The 17236-nt window shown below is 40.4% G+C and overlaps 1 pseudogene; it reads right to left on the bottom strand.

Moving 5' to 3' along the window:
* LOC102002569 overlaps window positions 1-17236 on the bottom strand; it is a 41830-nt pseudogene that overhangs the window by 23111 nt on the left and 1483 nt on the right.

The following is a 17236-nucleotide window of genomic DNA, read 5'->3' on the forward strand; positions in this document are numbered from 1 at the left end:
AGAGTGGGAGGAGTGGGAGGCTGGGAGGAGGCAGAAAATTTTTTTTTCTTTCTTAATAAAAAAAAATTAAGAATAAAAAAAAAAAAGAGCAACTGAGACATACATTATAAAAACAAACCAGGGACTAGAGAGAGGTGTCTCTGTGGGTCACGTTGGTACCTGCTATGAAGTCTAATGACCCAGTTGGGACCCTGGGACTCTCATGATAAAAGGACAGAACTAACTCCCTGAAGTTGTTCTTGTAGAAACATATTTAAGCCATGGCATGAACATGACCCCATGCGTGCACACGCGTGTGAATGTACACACACATGAATAAACAAACAAGAACAAAGCAAATGGGCTTCAGCCCCAGAATGCAAAGCTCTGGTGACCTGACAAGTGTTTTTCTATTTCCCTAGACCCTTTAAACTTCAAATCTAGCCTCTAGTCATGTAATTCAGGGAAAGCAACGTCTTCTCCCCCAGCTAGAATAGCTCCCAGTCTTGTAGCTTACACCGTGTCTTACAAAGGTCTTGCGCCAATGCTACGGGTGTCAGCCATAACTGGCACAGGCAAATCTTAATGCATAGCCAGGATTTTGATAGTTCACAGACCAAATGTCACTGCCTGCATGAAACATGCACTCTCCGACCAGACTGAGCATTTGGTTTGTTATAGTTATTTTGTGCTGGCCTATGCTGGAACTTACTTTTCTCAAAGAATAAGGGAGGGAAAATGTCTCACATAGAGTCTGGGTTCACCATAGTGGACAGGTAGACATTGAATTAAGCACTGGCATTCCTTTTCATTTCCTCATTGGTTTCTAGCTGAGAAAACAATACAAAGGATTTTTGCAGGACTTTCTGGGAGCCCAGAACAGCACAGGGAGGGTCCTGATGTCCATATGAGTCTCTGGGAGGCAGACTTCATAGGCAGTCTTCATAGTAAATGTGACTTTACTGAATGTGGGTTTGGGCCTGTAGATGTCCCCATGATTCACTGCCTTAGGGGGTCAGGGCTTCTTCTGGACACCACTGGGAATGGGATCCAGCTGGGGCATCAAAGGCAAAGTCCCTAAGAAGCCACAGTTGGGATATTGTGTTTCTGTATTCTGCCCTGGAATCCTGAAAAGGGTCATAGCCACAATCTCTGCCAAACCCCTTTAAAGCCCAAAGTGGATCTTTGTGAATTCAGAAAGCTCTAACATCATAATAGGATGTTGTCATCCACACAGTCCATGGGGAAGAACTGATTTTGACTGGGTGATCCACGCCTTTCATCCTAGCTCTCAGAAGTGAGAGGTAGGTGGATCTCTGTGAGTTCAAGATCAATCTGGTCTGCTATCATTCCAGGATAGCCAGGATTTCACTGAGAGACCCTGTCTTGAATAACACGGACAAAAACAAATAACTGTGTGTATATGTGTGTGTGTATATATATATATATATATATATATATATATATATATATCAAAAAATGTCTAGTGTTTTACATGAATTTACCTTATTGTATTGGTCTGCTTTCATAGGTGCCTACTCAGTGCTAGATGCTTCCCCCTATGTAATTTTCTATGTTAAAATTAAAAACCTTCCTTTTAAACAGAAAAGGCAATGTGATGTGGGATTCCCCTCTGTGTGCTGTGAGTACCATTAATGAATAAAGAAACTTCTTTGGACCTATAGCAAGGCAGAACTTAGGTAGGCATGGAAAACTAGGCTAAATGCTGGGGAAAAGAAGGGTGAAGTAGAGAAAAGCCATGGAGCCACTGGAGATAGATACTGGAACCTTTGAGCTGGTAATTACTCTGATTAATGGAGATGGGTTAAATTGATATGTAAGAGTTAGCCAATAAGAAGCTAGAGCTAATGGGTCAAGCAGTGATTTAAATTAATATAGTTTCTGTGTTATTATTTCGGGGCTGAGCAGCTAGGAACCAACAAGTGGCTCACTCCCTCCAACACCCCTACAGCAGCTGTAAAAGAGATACCCAGAAATAAGCCATCTTTTCACCCTGGTAGGGTCCACAGTCCAACCCTCACTCCTCATCAAACCCCATCTTCAGTGTCTCAGCATGGCCCCAGAGTGGAAGTAGCTTCCTCTCTTGCCGGTGTTCTCTGTAAAACATTCCCTAAGTTCTTCTTTACACACTTATATTTCTCTATTATTCTCTCATGACTGTTCTGACAGAGCCAATCTGCTTGATTGAACTGTGCAGGTTCCATATTCGACTGTTTCACCCTTGGCTATTCATCCTGTTGTCCTCACGACAAAGGCAATCAGAACAGCCTGAGGACCCAATGGCAGCTCATTTGCTACATCAACATAGTGTATTGGTGGACACTCAGGGCCAGCCTGGAAGGCAGATGCCATTAATGGTTCTGGTTCATGTCTGAGGAGACCCAGCTATGAAGAAATATGGTAATTTAGTCCAAGGCTCCACAGTGGCTTCCCATCCATAAGTCTGTGGTCATGAGCATGGACTTCACAAAAGATTGTCAAACGGCTGTTTAATTTAGGCTAAGGAAGACAATGGTGTGTGTGTTGCGGGGTCAGGTGAGGCAGAATTAAGAAAGATAAAAGCACAATTGACTGTACACAAACCACTACCAGACCTGCTCCTCGGAGGCAATGGCACTTTGGAAGGGCAGCCCCCTCTGCCTCTCCTAGGCTTGTTTGCAGAAGCCGCCATCTCCATAGGAGCAGGGGGCGATGAGAAACACCAACTCATAGACCTTGTCATTTCTCAGCACTTCTGTCAAAAAACTGTCCTAAAAAGTAACAGTACATTTCACCGTGCCTTAGGAAATGATCCATGGCTCCCAACTACATTCAAGGCAGCACAGAACTCTTAATTGTTGTTAGATGCTGATTCTTAGAATTGAAATAAACCCAGAAGGTGCTGTAATCCTGGGTACATGTTTGCTGGCTGGGCACACAAGCAGCAGGAAGTAAGTCAAAGAGTAAAGAAGGAAGAAGATAGTGGTGCACCAAGGACCTAAGACACAGAAAGCTTATGTAACAGCAAAGATCGCTAACCAGAACACGTTTAGGACAGTCTGGTCTCCATTTTGCCTTGTGGTTTCAGGGTTTAATATCATGGCTATCATCTGTGTTATTATCCCTGACAAGTACCTCTTACTGCATGTATCCCAAATTCCCTAGTATAAGCATAAATGGAAACACACATGCATAGGTATGTGTGTACATATACATACAAAGAATGTATTTTTACATAACTAAGATTGTTGCTCTGCAGTTTGATTTTTTTTTTTTGCAACATAAACCTAGCTGTTTTTGTCAAATGGATCTGTGCATTGTTTTAAGAAGCAGGATGGACTCAATTGTATCAATGTTTCACGGCATAATTTACACTCTGTGTTCTTCCTGTACTATAAAACAGTTGGAAGTGATCACTACAGTCTTAGGAGGAAGAAGAAAGGGTTGGAAGGGGTTATCTGACAATCTTAAGGGTTGTTCCATCCTCTCCTCTTACCATCTCCCTGCAAGTAGAGAGGAGGGAAGAGGGAAGGAAAGGGGGTAGAAGGCAGGAGGATACCCTGGGGAGTAGAGAGAGATAGATTTCCAGCTGCCACACAAAGAAATCTGAGGCAGTTTGGCCACCCAATACTTCCTGATGAAAGAAGAGAAATATGGTCATTATTATCCCTCTCTACATCCACTTGTCCCCCTTTACCTCCTTCTGACTAAATAAAATAAGCTCGTTTTAGAAAGCAAATCTACTGAAAACTACACCAGAGAAACACAGTGAAGGAAAATCAAGCGGTCCTTCTAGATGTCTTTAGTGTAATATGTGCAGACCTTGGGGTCTAGAATACAAATACTGAGGGCCAGAATTTACTTGTGGTAGCTGTGCAGCATTGGATAAGTTATTTCATCTCTCTGGGGTTCCACTTATTATTCTGTAAAAGAAACTAACAAATGAAAGGACTCAGTCTGAACATCAGCTGGGGAACTTGGGAGAGTAGAGATCACAGATGAGGCATCTTACTCGCCTTACCTTCATCTTGGTTTTTAAAGCTGGGAGCATAATTATTGGAGGAGGCCACTTTTTCATTCCCGGGTGCTGAGACTCGTTTCCCGACTGCCCAGACTCCTGAAATAATCACAAAGAAACTATATTATTTAAATCACTCTCAGACAATCACTTAAGCATATTGCTAGCTAGCTCTTATATCCTTGGTTAACCCATTTCTATTAATTGTGTATCGCCACGTGGCTGTAAAATTCCTTCCAGCTTCCTCCATCTGTCCCCAATGGGGCTAAATGGCTTCTCCCTGACTCCACCTTCTTCCTCCCAGCATTTAATTTAGTCCCTCCCACCCCGTCCAGCTCTACTCTGCCCTATCACAGGCCAAGACAGTTTCTTTATTCATTAACCAAAGCAACACATGTACAGTAGGACTTCCTACACCAGATAATCACGTTTGCCTTGTAGCAGCATTGGTCCAATATCTAACAGCACTGTGGCAAGTGTGTGGCTCTTCAGCCTATCCCACCACTACCAAAGAAGCAGACCACCTGAGACCTGCCTCCCTGGGCCAGTGCAATGGCCTCTACAGGTCTTTGTTAGGCTCAACACAGACATGGGGAAATCTATGGAAGAGCAGAAATGACAGCATTCTGAGAGTCCTTCAGATAGGCTTATGTACCTGCCGGAAATGAGAGTTTAGCTGGTGTATGCTCACATGGAGGGCAGAGGCTGGACTCCAGAGCCAGCTAACCTCATTCCAGTCCAGACCTAGTCCCTCACTAGAACTGTGCAGAGGAACTCTGGGAAAATGTTTTCAGTTCAGTCTTGGTCTACTTGAGTGTGTGTATGTGTGTGTACGTCATGCTCATATGATGGTGTGTGTGTGTATCTGTGTGCAAGTGCATGTACACATATGTGTATGTACATGTGTGGAGTTCAGAGGTCAACCTTGAGTGTTATTTTCTATTCCATCCTCTTGTATTTTTAAATAGAGCCTTTCACTGGCCTGAAGCTCACCAACCAGGTTAGTTCAGGTAGCAATAAAACCCTAGGAAGCAATCTATTCCCTATCTCCCCAGAACAGGGATTCCAAGTGTGGGATACCAAGCCTTTTAAAGTCAGTTCTGAGGACCAAAGTGGAGCTCATATCTGTGTGTCAAGTACCACTGAGTGAACTGTATCCCTGGGTCCTCATCCCTGGTGTTAAGACAAACCTTCAAGAGTACTGACCTCCCAGAGCTGTACTGAGTATCTGGCTCCCATTCACATCCTGTTACACAGTCCTTCTTGTCACCTCAATACTGTAGAGCCACTGACCAGTAGATAGACCCCTACCTCCAGCTGCTGCAAAGGATGAAAGAAAATTCTCCAGTATGGAGTTCCAGGTTCTCTGCAGCCTGCAGAATGCTTTTTGCATCTTCTGAGCTGCAAATTAGGATGATAATTAAATAAAGGGAAAAGAGTGAGCAAGTTATGCATGCTCACATATGTGTGTGTTATATACCCCCCCATACACACACTCTTTTTCATGTTTAAATAAAACCACTCCAAGCAAGACACAGACTTTTTCTTTCTTTGAACATACTTCAGGAAATAGACATGTCTATGTTATTGCAGGACAGTATATTTAAACTAAGCCTATGAAATACAAGCGGCCAGCCTTTGCCCTTCAGATTATCTTTAGCACAATCTTCTGTGATCACAATATACAAGTCCAAGAAGTTTGAAATGATTTTTCTGGCTTGATTTTATCTGATTGATCCCCAAATAAGTGGGTCCTCAGATATGCATCAATTAAGAGGAAGACAAAGCAAACCTAGAGTCAAAGACATTTGGACCTTCCAAGTTGGGATGAGGAAAAATGACCAAGGTGCTTTGCTTCTTCCTGTTTAGTCACGCCACCATTCATCTGGAAGTCACACAAATGACAGGTTAACTTTTAGATAAGCTATTGTCTCCCTCTATAATCTTCAAGTGTGAGACAGGAAGTAGCTATGAGCAAGACAGAAAGGGCTCCTCTGTCAGGGAGCACAGCAGCTACTGTTTCTCCTCACTCACACACAGACACCATGGCAAACAACTTAAGGAAGAATTATGTGTTCTTTTGGTGTACAGTTTCTTGAGTTCTTCATATATTTTGGAGATCAGACCTCTGTCTGATGTGGGGTTAGTGAAGATCTTTTCCCATTCTGTAGGCTGTCGTTTTGTCTTTGTGTCCTTTGCTTTACAGAAGCTTTTCAGTTTCAGGAGGTCCCACTTATTAATTGTTTCTTTCAGTGTCTGTGCTGCTGGGGTTATATTTAGGAAGTGGTCTCCTGTGCCAATGCGTTCAAGTGTACTTCCCACTTTCTCTTCTATAAGGTTCAGTGTGGCTGGCTCTGATCTATTTGGACTTGAGTTTTGTGCATGGTGACAGATATGGATCTATTTTCATTCTTCTACATGTTGATATCCAGTTACGCCAGTACCACTTGTTAAATATGCTTTGTTTTTTTTATTTGATAATTTTTGCTTCCTTGTCAAAAATCAGGTGTTCAAAGATCTATGAATTGATATCCGGGTTTTCTATTCAGTTCCATTGGTCTTCCTGTCTGTTTTAATGCCAATATGATGCTGTTTTCAGTACTGTAGCTCCATAATAAAGTTCAAAGGCAAGGATGGTGATGCCTCCAGAAGTTCTTTTATTGTACAGGATTGTTTTGGCTATCTTGGGATTTTTACTTCTCCATATGAAGTTGAGTACTGTTCTTTCGAGGTTTTGAAGAATTTTGCTGGGATTTTGATGGGCATTGCATTGAATCTATAGACTGCTTTTGGTAAGATTGCCATTTTTACTATGTTAACTCTGCCTACCCAAGAGCATGAGAGATCTTTTCACTTTCTGGTGTCTTCTTCAATTTCTTTCTTCAAAGATTTAAAGTTCTTGTCATACAAGTGTTTCACTTGTTTGGTTAGAGTTACTCCAAGATATTTTATGCTATTTGTCACTATTTTGAAGGGTGTTGATTCTCTGATTTCTTCCCTAGCCCTTTTACAGGAGGTACATTTTTTAGTTAATCTTGTATCCTGATACATTGCTGAAAGTGTTTATGAGTTGTAGAAGTTCCTTGGTATAATTTTTGGGATCACTTATGTAAACTATCATATCATCAGCAAACAGTGAGAGTTTGACTTCTTCTTTTCCAATTTGTATCCACTTGATCTCCTTTTGGTGTCTTATTGCTCTATCTAGGACCTTGAGAACTATATTGAATAGATATGGAGAGAGTGGACAATCTTGTCTTGTTCCTGATTTCAATGGACTTGCTGGGAATTTCTCTTCATTTAGTTTGGTGTTGGCTGTTGGCTTGCTGTATATTGCCTTCATTATGTTTAGGCATGGTCCTTGTATTGCTGCTCTCTTCAAGACCTTTATCATGAAGGGATGTTGTATTTTGGAAGACCTTTATCTTAAAGAAGTTTATGGCCCCTTATTGGAGCTGAGATATATAAAAATAGCCCTAGAAGCAATGCAATGCACCCTATAAAGGTATATTTAGAGGTGTTAGGGGAGCAGTCAGTCATCTCATTCAAATTACCAAATGATTTTGAGATTTTTTTTCTTTCTTCCTTCCTTTCTTTCTTTTTTTCTTTTTTGGCTTTTTGAGGCAGTGTTTCTCTGTAACAGCCCCAGCTGTCCTGGAACAAGCTCTTGTAGACCATGTTGGTCTCGAACTCACAGAGATCTGCCTACCTCTGCTTCCCAGGTGCTGGGATTAAAGGCATGTGCTACCACTGCCCAGGGATTGTGGGTTTTCAATCTCACCACAATAAAGCTTATAAAACAAAATTTCTAAATGAACTTAAATAATAGCAGAATTCAATGCCTGAGAAAGAAATAGAGTATTTTCTAGTCAGTTTTTCGACTTCTTACAAAAAGGAGACCAATTCACATACACAAAAATACACATTCATACAAATTAATGATAAATTACTTCATGAGGAATTATGAACAGGCAAAATGAATGCAGAGGGCAGAAGTTGCCTCAACAACACTTGGAACTGACCTTGAAGGAGGAGTAGTGTTGTGGGAGCACAATCTGCTCCTTCAGCCTTTAAGATATCAGCCTACTTGGGTGTGGTCTTTTTTGCTTTAAAAAGCTGCTGCAGTCGCCATGTGCGCTCTCTCTCTCTCTCTCTCTCTCTCTCTCTCTCTCTCTCTCTCTCTCACTTCTTGCTCCTGCTTCCAGCTGCTAGACTCTGTTCCTGGCAGTGCAGAGGGCTGTTGTCTAGGACAGTGATCTTTAAGTTTTCCCCTTAAATAAATAACCCTTTTATTATCCATAATTCTGAACTGGTGTGGGATTTTATGACTTACACCTTCATCTGGTGTCCAACATTTGGTTTTAGAATCCCCCAGCTCTACTGCTCACTGCCAGCTCAGAGTGCAGTCAGTTTGGCATGAGCCCTCCCTCAGCCAGCCGCAGCCTGTGTGTGGATAGAGCAGTTCAATATAGAATCTTATGCAGCTGCTTTTCTTGCTACAGATCAGCCGCAGTTTTTTTTTATTTTCTCTTTTGGCTTCAAGTCCCCATGCACCTTACTGTTTGCCTCCCACAAGGGCACACCATGGACATTAGGGTGAGATGTGGGTTTCCCTAGTCTGAGCCAGCTATTTGCTTCTTTCTAATGATTTGTTTGCATTTGCCTAATCCACTGCTCTAGAGACATTTGCAGAGCACACAGTCTGTGGTTTATCTTTCAGCATTTCACTCTCAAATCAGATTTCAGACTGCTGGGTTAGTTTTGTAGGTGGCCCAAGACACCTACTGGCAAGTTACGGTTATTGAGCCCAATCCAGCTGATTAAACCACAGGTAAGATTTAATATCCTAAATATAGATCATAAGTTGCTAATTTAAAAGGGCAATATGTCAGACAACCTAACCTTTAAGGTTTCAATAGCCTCTTTACTTACACCATGTGTGAGGTTTTACAAGACTTATCTATAATGTCCCTTCTACATCACTATTTCTGATTCTGGGGATTAGTCTTGTCCTCAATATTTTTTTGTAAAAATATGGTTTGACAATAGGGTACAAATGAGGCATTTATAGAATGGTACCATCTTTTCAGACTAAAACCACATTTCTCAGGAGAGAGGTTGGAAATCTGAAGAAGGATACAACCAATTTAACTAACAAAACTCGGTCAACTGAGATACTTTTGGAAATGGTACAGACTGATAATAATTTATTTAAAGGAAGATTTAGAACTCTGGAGAAGGAAACAGCTGATTTGGCGCATACAACCCAATCAACGTCAGTGGGTGCTGAAACATTATTTGAGAGAATTTGCATGATTGAATGTATTAATTGGACTCTATCAAAGGGGTATGATAGATTGATTGATAGAATGTCACTCCAGGAAAGTAATATGCATGCTGTAAAAATTATGTCCAAGGATTTAAAGGATTGTTTCTTTACTATACCTTTACAAGAAAAGGACAGAGAAAAGTTTGCCTTCATAATGCCTACTTATAATAATTCTCAGCCTACTAGGAAATATCAATGGACCATCCTCCAACAGGAAATGCTCAATAGCCCCACCCTATGCCAATACTTTGTCAGCCAGCAATTGAAAATAATATGTAAGCCATTTCCTAAGTCTATAATCTACCATTACATGGATGACATTTTGTTATTTGATTCAAATACAGATACTTTAGACAGGATGTTTAAGAAGTAAAGAAAGTCTTGCCTAAATGGGGCTTACAAATTGCTCCTGAAACGATTCAAAGAGGAGAGTCTGTTAATTACCTAGATTACAGAATAGACTTACAGAAAATTAGACACAAAAGGCATAAATTAGGAGAAACCAGTTGTGGACTGTTAATGACTTTCAAAGATTATTAGGAGACATTCCCAGTCTATGACTGGGTGTTGAGATGACACCTGATATAATAATTCATTTAAACAAAATTTTAGATGGTGATAAAGACTTGAATAGTCTCAGAGAATTAACAGCTGAATCAGAAAAGGAAATGACAATGGTTGAGGAGAAATTACAGGAGTCTCATGTGGATGGGGTGAATCCTAATCTTCATTGTATTTCAGTTGTATTGGCTTTGAGAATTTCTCCTACGATAATTTTAATGCAGAGGGACTATATCATCATATGATGGATCTTTTTACCACATAAACCAAGTAAAAAATTAAAAACTTATGTGGAAATGTCTCTGAATTAATTATAAAAGGTAAATTGAGACTGTTAATTAGCAGGTATAGACCCAGCAGAGATTATAGAGTGTCTTTTACTGCTGATGAAATTAAAAAGTTATGGGAAGAAAAATGAACCCTGGCAAAGAGCTTGTGCTAATATTTTGGGAGAAATTAATAGCAATTATCTCAAAAGTTATTATAAAGAGAACTTCTTGGATTCTTCCTTGAATTGTACATGATGCACCAATAACTGGAGCTCTTACATTTTATACTGGTGCAAATAAATCAGGGAAGGCAGGTTACAAATCAGAAGAATTAAGTAAGGTGAAACAAAGCCCTTATAATTCTGTCCAGAAGGCAGAATTATATGCTATTCTTATGGTATTAAGGTATTTTAAAGAACCTCTCAATATAGTTACTGATTTACAATATGCAGAAAGAGTTGTCTTGCATATTGAAACTGCTGAATTTATACCAGATGATACAGAATTGACTTCTTTATTCATCCAGGTGCAAGACATAGTCTGGAATAGGTTTTGTCCTATATACATAACACACATCCGATCCCATACAGGCCTGCCAGGTCCTCTAGCACAAGGTAATGCAGAAATTGATCAATTATTGATTGGAAATGTGTTGTGAGCCTCTGAATTTCATTAAAAAACATCATGTCAATAGCAAAAGTTTAAAGAAAGAGTTTTCTATTACATGGAAACAAGCTAAGGAAATTATAAAGAAATGTCCTACTTGCTCTTCCTATAATAAAACACCATTGCCTACAGGGAGTAACCTAAAGGGTACTCAGAAGAATGAGATCTGACAGATGGATGTGTTCCGCTTTACAGAATTTGGTAAATTAAAATATGTATACCACACCATAGACACGTATTTGAAAAGGAGAAACTTCTTGAAAAAGAGAAACGACAGCTCATTGGCAGTGGTAACAATCATACAGGTGGTAAGTAAAGCTCATAAGGATTAGGAGAGGGCTCTACTCTTATCTTTACAGGAAAATACACATTATCAAAAATTCAAAAAACTTTAGATGTTTGAATGTTGACAGAAGAAAAATTAACTATCCACTAAGAGCATCTAGAAAACAGAATATGGTTTATGAATCCAGGTATGGGTTACACTTACATTTACAAACTTACAAACACACACACACATATGTACATAAATACATACATATATATATATATATATATATATATATATATATATTCAGCTGGTTTTGGAGTTGGACCAGTGGCTCTGTACTGCTCTAAATCCAAGCTTGTTGTCAAAAGAAACATTCAGAGTTTCTGTCTCCTATCGGGAGCCATCTGGTATGGGACAGAAGAAAGACTTTAGGAAAAATATTTACTTTCCCCATGCCTATTTTGTCCATATCATATTCTCTTCGTTGAATTATGTTTATATAAATGATGTTTAAGTTTTCATAGATTTTCCTACAGATCATTTTCCTTCAGTAATCTTTGAAGTTTCCAGGAAGAAGATGAGGCCCCACAGCAACAACTCCACCTAATTGAGATGACATCGTGATGCAGACAGAGCTACTATAAGACCGCTTTTTGGGGTACCAGCTGCTGAAATGGTGAACTTTCTCATGAACTTCAAATAAGAACCTTGAAAAAAACTATCTATTGACTGCTCAGAAATTATTTGCAACTATGCAAGATAGTAATTTTGAAACTTAGCCATCATTTTAATTTTTCAGGATCCCATTAAGAGAACATCACCCCCATGACAGCAGAAAGCAATTCTAGAAGATGAAAAAAGTTTGTCCATAGGGTTGGGACACTGTTTAGAGGTTGTTGATTATTACTTGTATTAGATAGAGGGTTAGGGTAAAAACTATGTTTGTTCAAAAAAGGGGGGATAGTAATAGTGGGTAATAGAGTGAATACTCATGAGCTATTATTTATGAATAATTTACATTGGTATAGTTTTTGTATATTGATACAAGTTCGAATTATATCTGTTACTTTTGTTTACATTTGTACACCTATGCAAAGTTATTTTGTCAGATTGTATATATGCATGTTTCTTCCTCAGTTTAGGACATTTTTTATATTGATATAACTTTTAGAGTATATTTTCATATTGTATTATTTATTACTCCTACCTCTGATCAAGATACTTATAGATTGTTTACATTTTGAGGTCATTGTCCTCATTTGTTGTAAGGAGCGGCGGGCCGCTCCCCAGCTAGCTTTACCCAAAATAATTACACGGAAATTGTATTCTTTTAAACACTGCTTGGCCCATTAGTTCCAGCCTCTTATTGGCTAGCTCTTACATATTGATCTAACCCATTTCTAATATTCTGTGTAACACCATGAGCTGGCTTATCAGGAATGATCTTAACCTGCGTCTGTCTGGAGTGGGAGAATCATGGTGACTCACTGACTCAGCTTCTTTCTCCCAGAATTCTGTTCTGTCTACTCCGCCTACCTAATTTTCTGTCCTATTAGGGCCAAGCAGTTTTCTTTATTAATTAACCAATGAAAGCAACAGATAAATACAAGACCCACCTTCATCAATTTGTTACACATTTGTTTACAGATTATTCAATATTCGGACATGAAACTTTAGTCTTTAAGTTACACAGGTATTAATTATTATAGGTCAATAGTTGTTCATATTTGTTGTGCATACAGTCAGATCAATTAGGTTCTTTAGATACATAGAGATTGTATTCTGTCTAGACAGGCATTCTTCAACCACTTCAAGGATCTGTGGAACATGACATTTAAATAATTTAGGATTCTGTTGATATGAGACATGATTGCACCAATCTATTCCCAGGAGAATGTTGAGCACTGAAGACACTCCACTTGGAGCTTGTTTTCTTTTTGGCAAAAGTGGCCTTTGGGCAAGGAACTGACAATGCCTCAACCACTGACAAGTTACGTGATATCCAGAAATGGATAAGCAGGACTGTTAAATCTTGCCAAGACAGGATAAGATGATTTTGAAAATTTTCCTACTTTTGAAAATGGTCTGTCAGTTATGCTAGGCCTTAGCCAAAATTGGTTGCTTCAGCATTGCAAAATGAGACTTTGGGTGATTGCTCAGTTAGCTAATTGTCTCTGTCATATATTGCTCACTTTGGAAGCTACTTGATTGTACTTTCTGCCTGCTCAAGTAATATTATCTCACTTCTCAGGCCTTCGATGGGGTTGAAGATTAGATAGTGATAGTTACCATCCTCTTATGATCTAGCCAAGCCATTTCCTATGCAAAATTTAGACTTCATAAAATAGAATGTTTATTAAAACATTTAGCTTATGTTCCTTGCTTAATATTGTTTATGGTGGTTGTAATTCTAATTACACTTGATATCTGTTCCTAGTGTATATAGTTTTGTATTGAATTTAAAACTCTCTTATTTAAAGAAAAGGGCCAATAGCCAATAGCCTTTAAGAATCCAGCCCACTTGGGCATGGTCTCTTTTGCTTTAAAAAGCAGCAGTAGCCATTCTCTCTCTCTCTCTCTCTCTCTCTCTCTCTCTCTCTCTCTCTCTTTCTTACAGCTGCTAGACTCTGTTCCTAGTCATGCAGAGGGCTATTGTCTAGGACAGTGATCTTTAAGTTTTCTCCTTAAATAAATAACGCTTTAACACTTTATCCATAATTCTGAATTAGTGAGGGATTGTTTTGTGACTTACGCCTTCAGAGTAGGGTTTAAATAGCCAGAGAGGTGTCAAATGCAGAGAGATAGATATTTCAAATTCAAAAGTCAGCTGAATTTTACAGCAACGATTCCAGAGAGTTCTCCAGCACTGAAGGGGTGAGATCATCAATGCTCCTCCCTAGTCACTCTCCCCATCCTCTCTCAGATGGTGTGGTATCCGAGGACATTGAATAAGCAAAACCCATTACACATAAACAGCACATCTCCCTCATTTGCTGTAGCTGAAAGCAAACTGCCATGATATATTTTCTCCAGACTACTGAATAATTTATTATACACACCAAGGATGCCTTCTTTAACAATTGATATTGCTATCTTTAAAAACAAACATTTTAGTCTACCTGAAATTCTCCAGACTATGTGGCTGCCAAGAGAAGAGAGTAATGAATGAGTCTACATCCATCAAAGTCAAATAAGCAGGAGCAATAGAGTTCACGAACTAATCCTTTTTCCTTGAAAGTCTTTAAAGACTTAGCTCTTCTAGCTTCATGGTCTCAAAAACTAGAAACCATGACCTAGACAGCAATTGTGATAAGATGATTTTTGCCAGAGACTAATGAGATTAGATGTATAATATATACTAGTCTGAAGATGGTCTTATATAATGTAGTTCCATGTACAATGAATAAATACAATTAATCTTTTAATGAGAAATGTAAAAAAACCAATAAGAAGAGGTAAATGAAATTGGTATCTTTAATGGTACACTCACCCCCTTTCAGTAGAAACGCAGGCAATGTTTTTAGCACACTACATTCTCTACCTCTGCTGCTCTGGGCACGCCAGTCCAAACAGAGCAGAAATGTCTTCTCTATGGACTGGTCAATGAAAACCGCAACAGACTCCTCAGCACTGCATGTTGAGCTAGCGTAAGTGAACTCCCAGCTCAAGTTCCCAAGACCCACTGGCTCTGATTGGAGCTTGTCCACAGCAATCTGGAGGCCTGCCCCAGCCTTTGCACACTAAATGGATGAGAGATGTTCCAGAGGGCATGGAACCCCACGATGAGCTTAGTAGCTTGAAGCAAAGTCACTAGCACAATGGCAAAGAGCGCCAAACTAGACAGAGTGATCGGTAGGGCTTTCAGCTCCAAAACAGAACCTAGATTTCCAGGGGACCTCAGAACGTGGCCTGGAAGCCATGGATAGAATCTAACACTGTATCATTATACAACTCTGGTAGGCTCAGTCTTCTGACCATTCATGCCCAGAACTTATAAGAGAGTGAAGTGTCCCGAGACCATGACTTGCTTTCTGCTCAGTGCCACTAATTAACCAATGTTGTTCCTTTCTGAGTCTTACAGAAAATAGGTAGAAAGTGGCCAGTCAAAAAGCTCCTTGATGTTGATCCAACAATATCACTGACAGTTTTCATGTTACCGAACAAGTCACATGACCCTCTGGGAAGACACGGGGTCCACTCACACAGGAAGAAAGCCTGAGTGACAATTCTAAATGTACTTCATGTTATTTGTAAGACCTTGGACCCAAATGGTGCAGGTTTCCTCCAAAGCAGTATGGGAGGGTGGATTACAGGAGACCATATAAATCTAGTCCTTCATACAAAACCACTCAAAGAAGCATTCCAACAACATTAGTCTTAAGGCCCCGGAGAGAGAGTTCAGTTGACAAAATGCTCACCATGCAAGCATGAAGACCTGAGCTTCAAGCCCCAGAACACCTTGTAAAAGCTGAGGGTGGTGACATGTGCCTGGAACCCCAACACGGGAGACAGAGGTAGGAGGGTTTCTGGGCCTAGGAGGTCAGCCTGTCTAGCTGAATCAGGGAGATATCTTGTCTCAGAACTAAGGTGGACAGCAGTCTCTCCAATGACCTCCACATGCGTGTGTACACAAACACACAACACACAAGATGATAGATTTCATATTATGGTCATAGCAACCATGGTAGTTACCATCTGCTCAATCCATTTTACAAAAAAAATCTTGGAAAAAGTGAAGTAATGTCTAAGAAAAGATTTACTGCCAACCAGCATACCCCATCTTCCTCTCCTGGACTTGGAGGACCAGGAGCCATTAGTACTGAGTAAGTATTAACCTTCTCTCTGCATAGATCACGGCGAGAAGATTATATGGGGGGGGGGTGTCAGCTCTTGACCACCTGATATATCACAGGGACACCAGGGCTTTTGGAAGGCCACAGCCATCCCAGGTAAAATGGCCCAGCTATTTCCCGGGCCTATCCACACTAATCTAGACGGTTGACTTCCCATCTTCCACCACTTTCATTTGAGAAAAGTCTGGCCTCTTACACACATCTGATACTTAGATATTTTGGTATGGTAGACTTGCTAGGCTTCTCAAAGCTTTCTCTTTGAAACCACCAGTCTCCAGAAAGTTAGGAACACAGATTCTAGGGCCCCCACTCCAGACTTTCTGAGCCAGAACATGGTCAAGAAAATCGGCATTTGAGGTTCTCATTTATCTTAGATGCACTAAGTCTTACTGACTAAGATTTGTGAAGTCCTGGGAATCTGAAGAGGAAGGAAAGAATGCCAGTTACTGTTGCCCTTCCTTCAGATGCACACCCTTAAACAAGCCTTAGCTCAGGCCTGGCCCAGAAGGAGACCACAAAATGCATAGACTACAGAATGCCTAGATACTATTTATCTCCTCTTAGAGTTGATGTGGGAAGTCTTGAATCAAACCCTCCTTCCTTATAAGCTCCATCTATCTTTTACCTCGGGCAAGTAGATAGCGCTATGATTTGATTTCCTCAATTTCACAATGAGAGTGACACCATCCCTCTCAGATTGACGTGTGGGTGCCTCCAGACTATCTACACAACCTAAGACCTCTTTTGCAGGAACTCAGTAAAATTTAATGGGTGAGAGTTCGGAGCAAATTCACTCAAACTTTCCCTCCAGGAGGATGAGAGACAAAAAAGAGAATTTAATTTACTTGGAATGAGGCCGGTTCAAGATAGCATGTGGGAGAAGCAAGCCATCCAGGGGGGAAAGTAAGTAACGCATGTAAGTCCATATCCTGGCCTATGGTGGGAAAGACATGGACTGTACAGAGCCTGTCTGCTTCTGTGAGGTGGGAGGAGAGGAGAGGCCTATGGGCTCTGCAGTTCCTTGTCGTAAGGTCTCTCAGGTGGATGGGATGACACATTGAACGGCAGGTGAAAGTTCTCTTTCAGATCTGGCTCCCAGGTTCCTCTCAGGCAGGCCTTGCGCTAACCATCCCTGGAGCGAAGGAAAGAAGCTGTCACCTGTCTGGGCGGGAACCTCCAACCTCTCACTGTATGCTCAGGCCTTGCTCACAGCTGAGGGGACACAGGGTCTGAGACGAGGCTTCTACTCAGCAAGGGTTTGGGGAGCCAGAAGAACTAAGACCAAACTGG

This window comes from Microtus ochrogaster, chromosome 8, assembly GCF_000317375.1.
Source record: "Microtus ochrogaster isolate Prairie Vole_2 chromosome 8, MicOch1.0, whole genome shotgun sequence".
NCBI classification, from domain to species: domain Eukaryota; kingdom Metazoa; phylum Chordata; class Mammalia; order Rodentia; family Cricetidae; genus Microtus; species Microtus ochrogaster.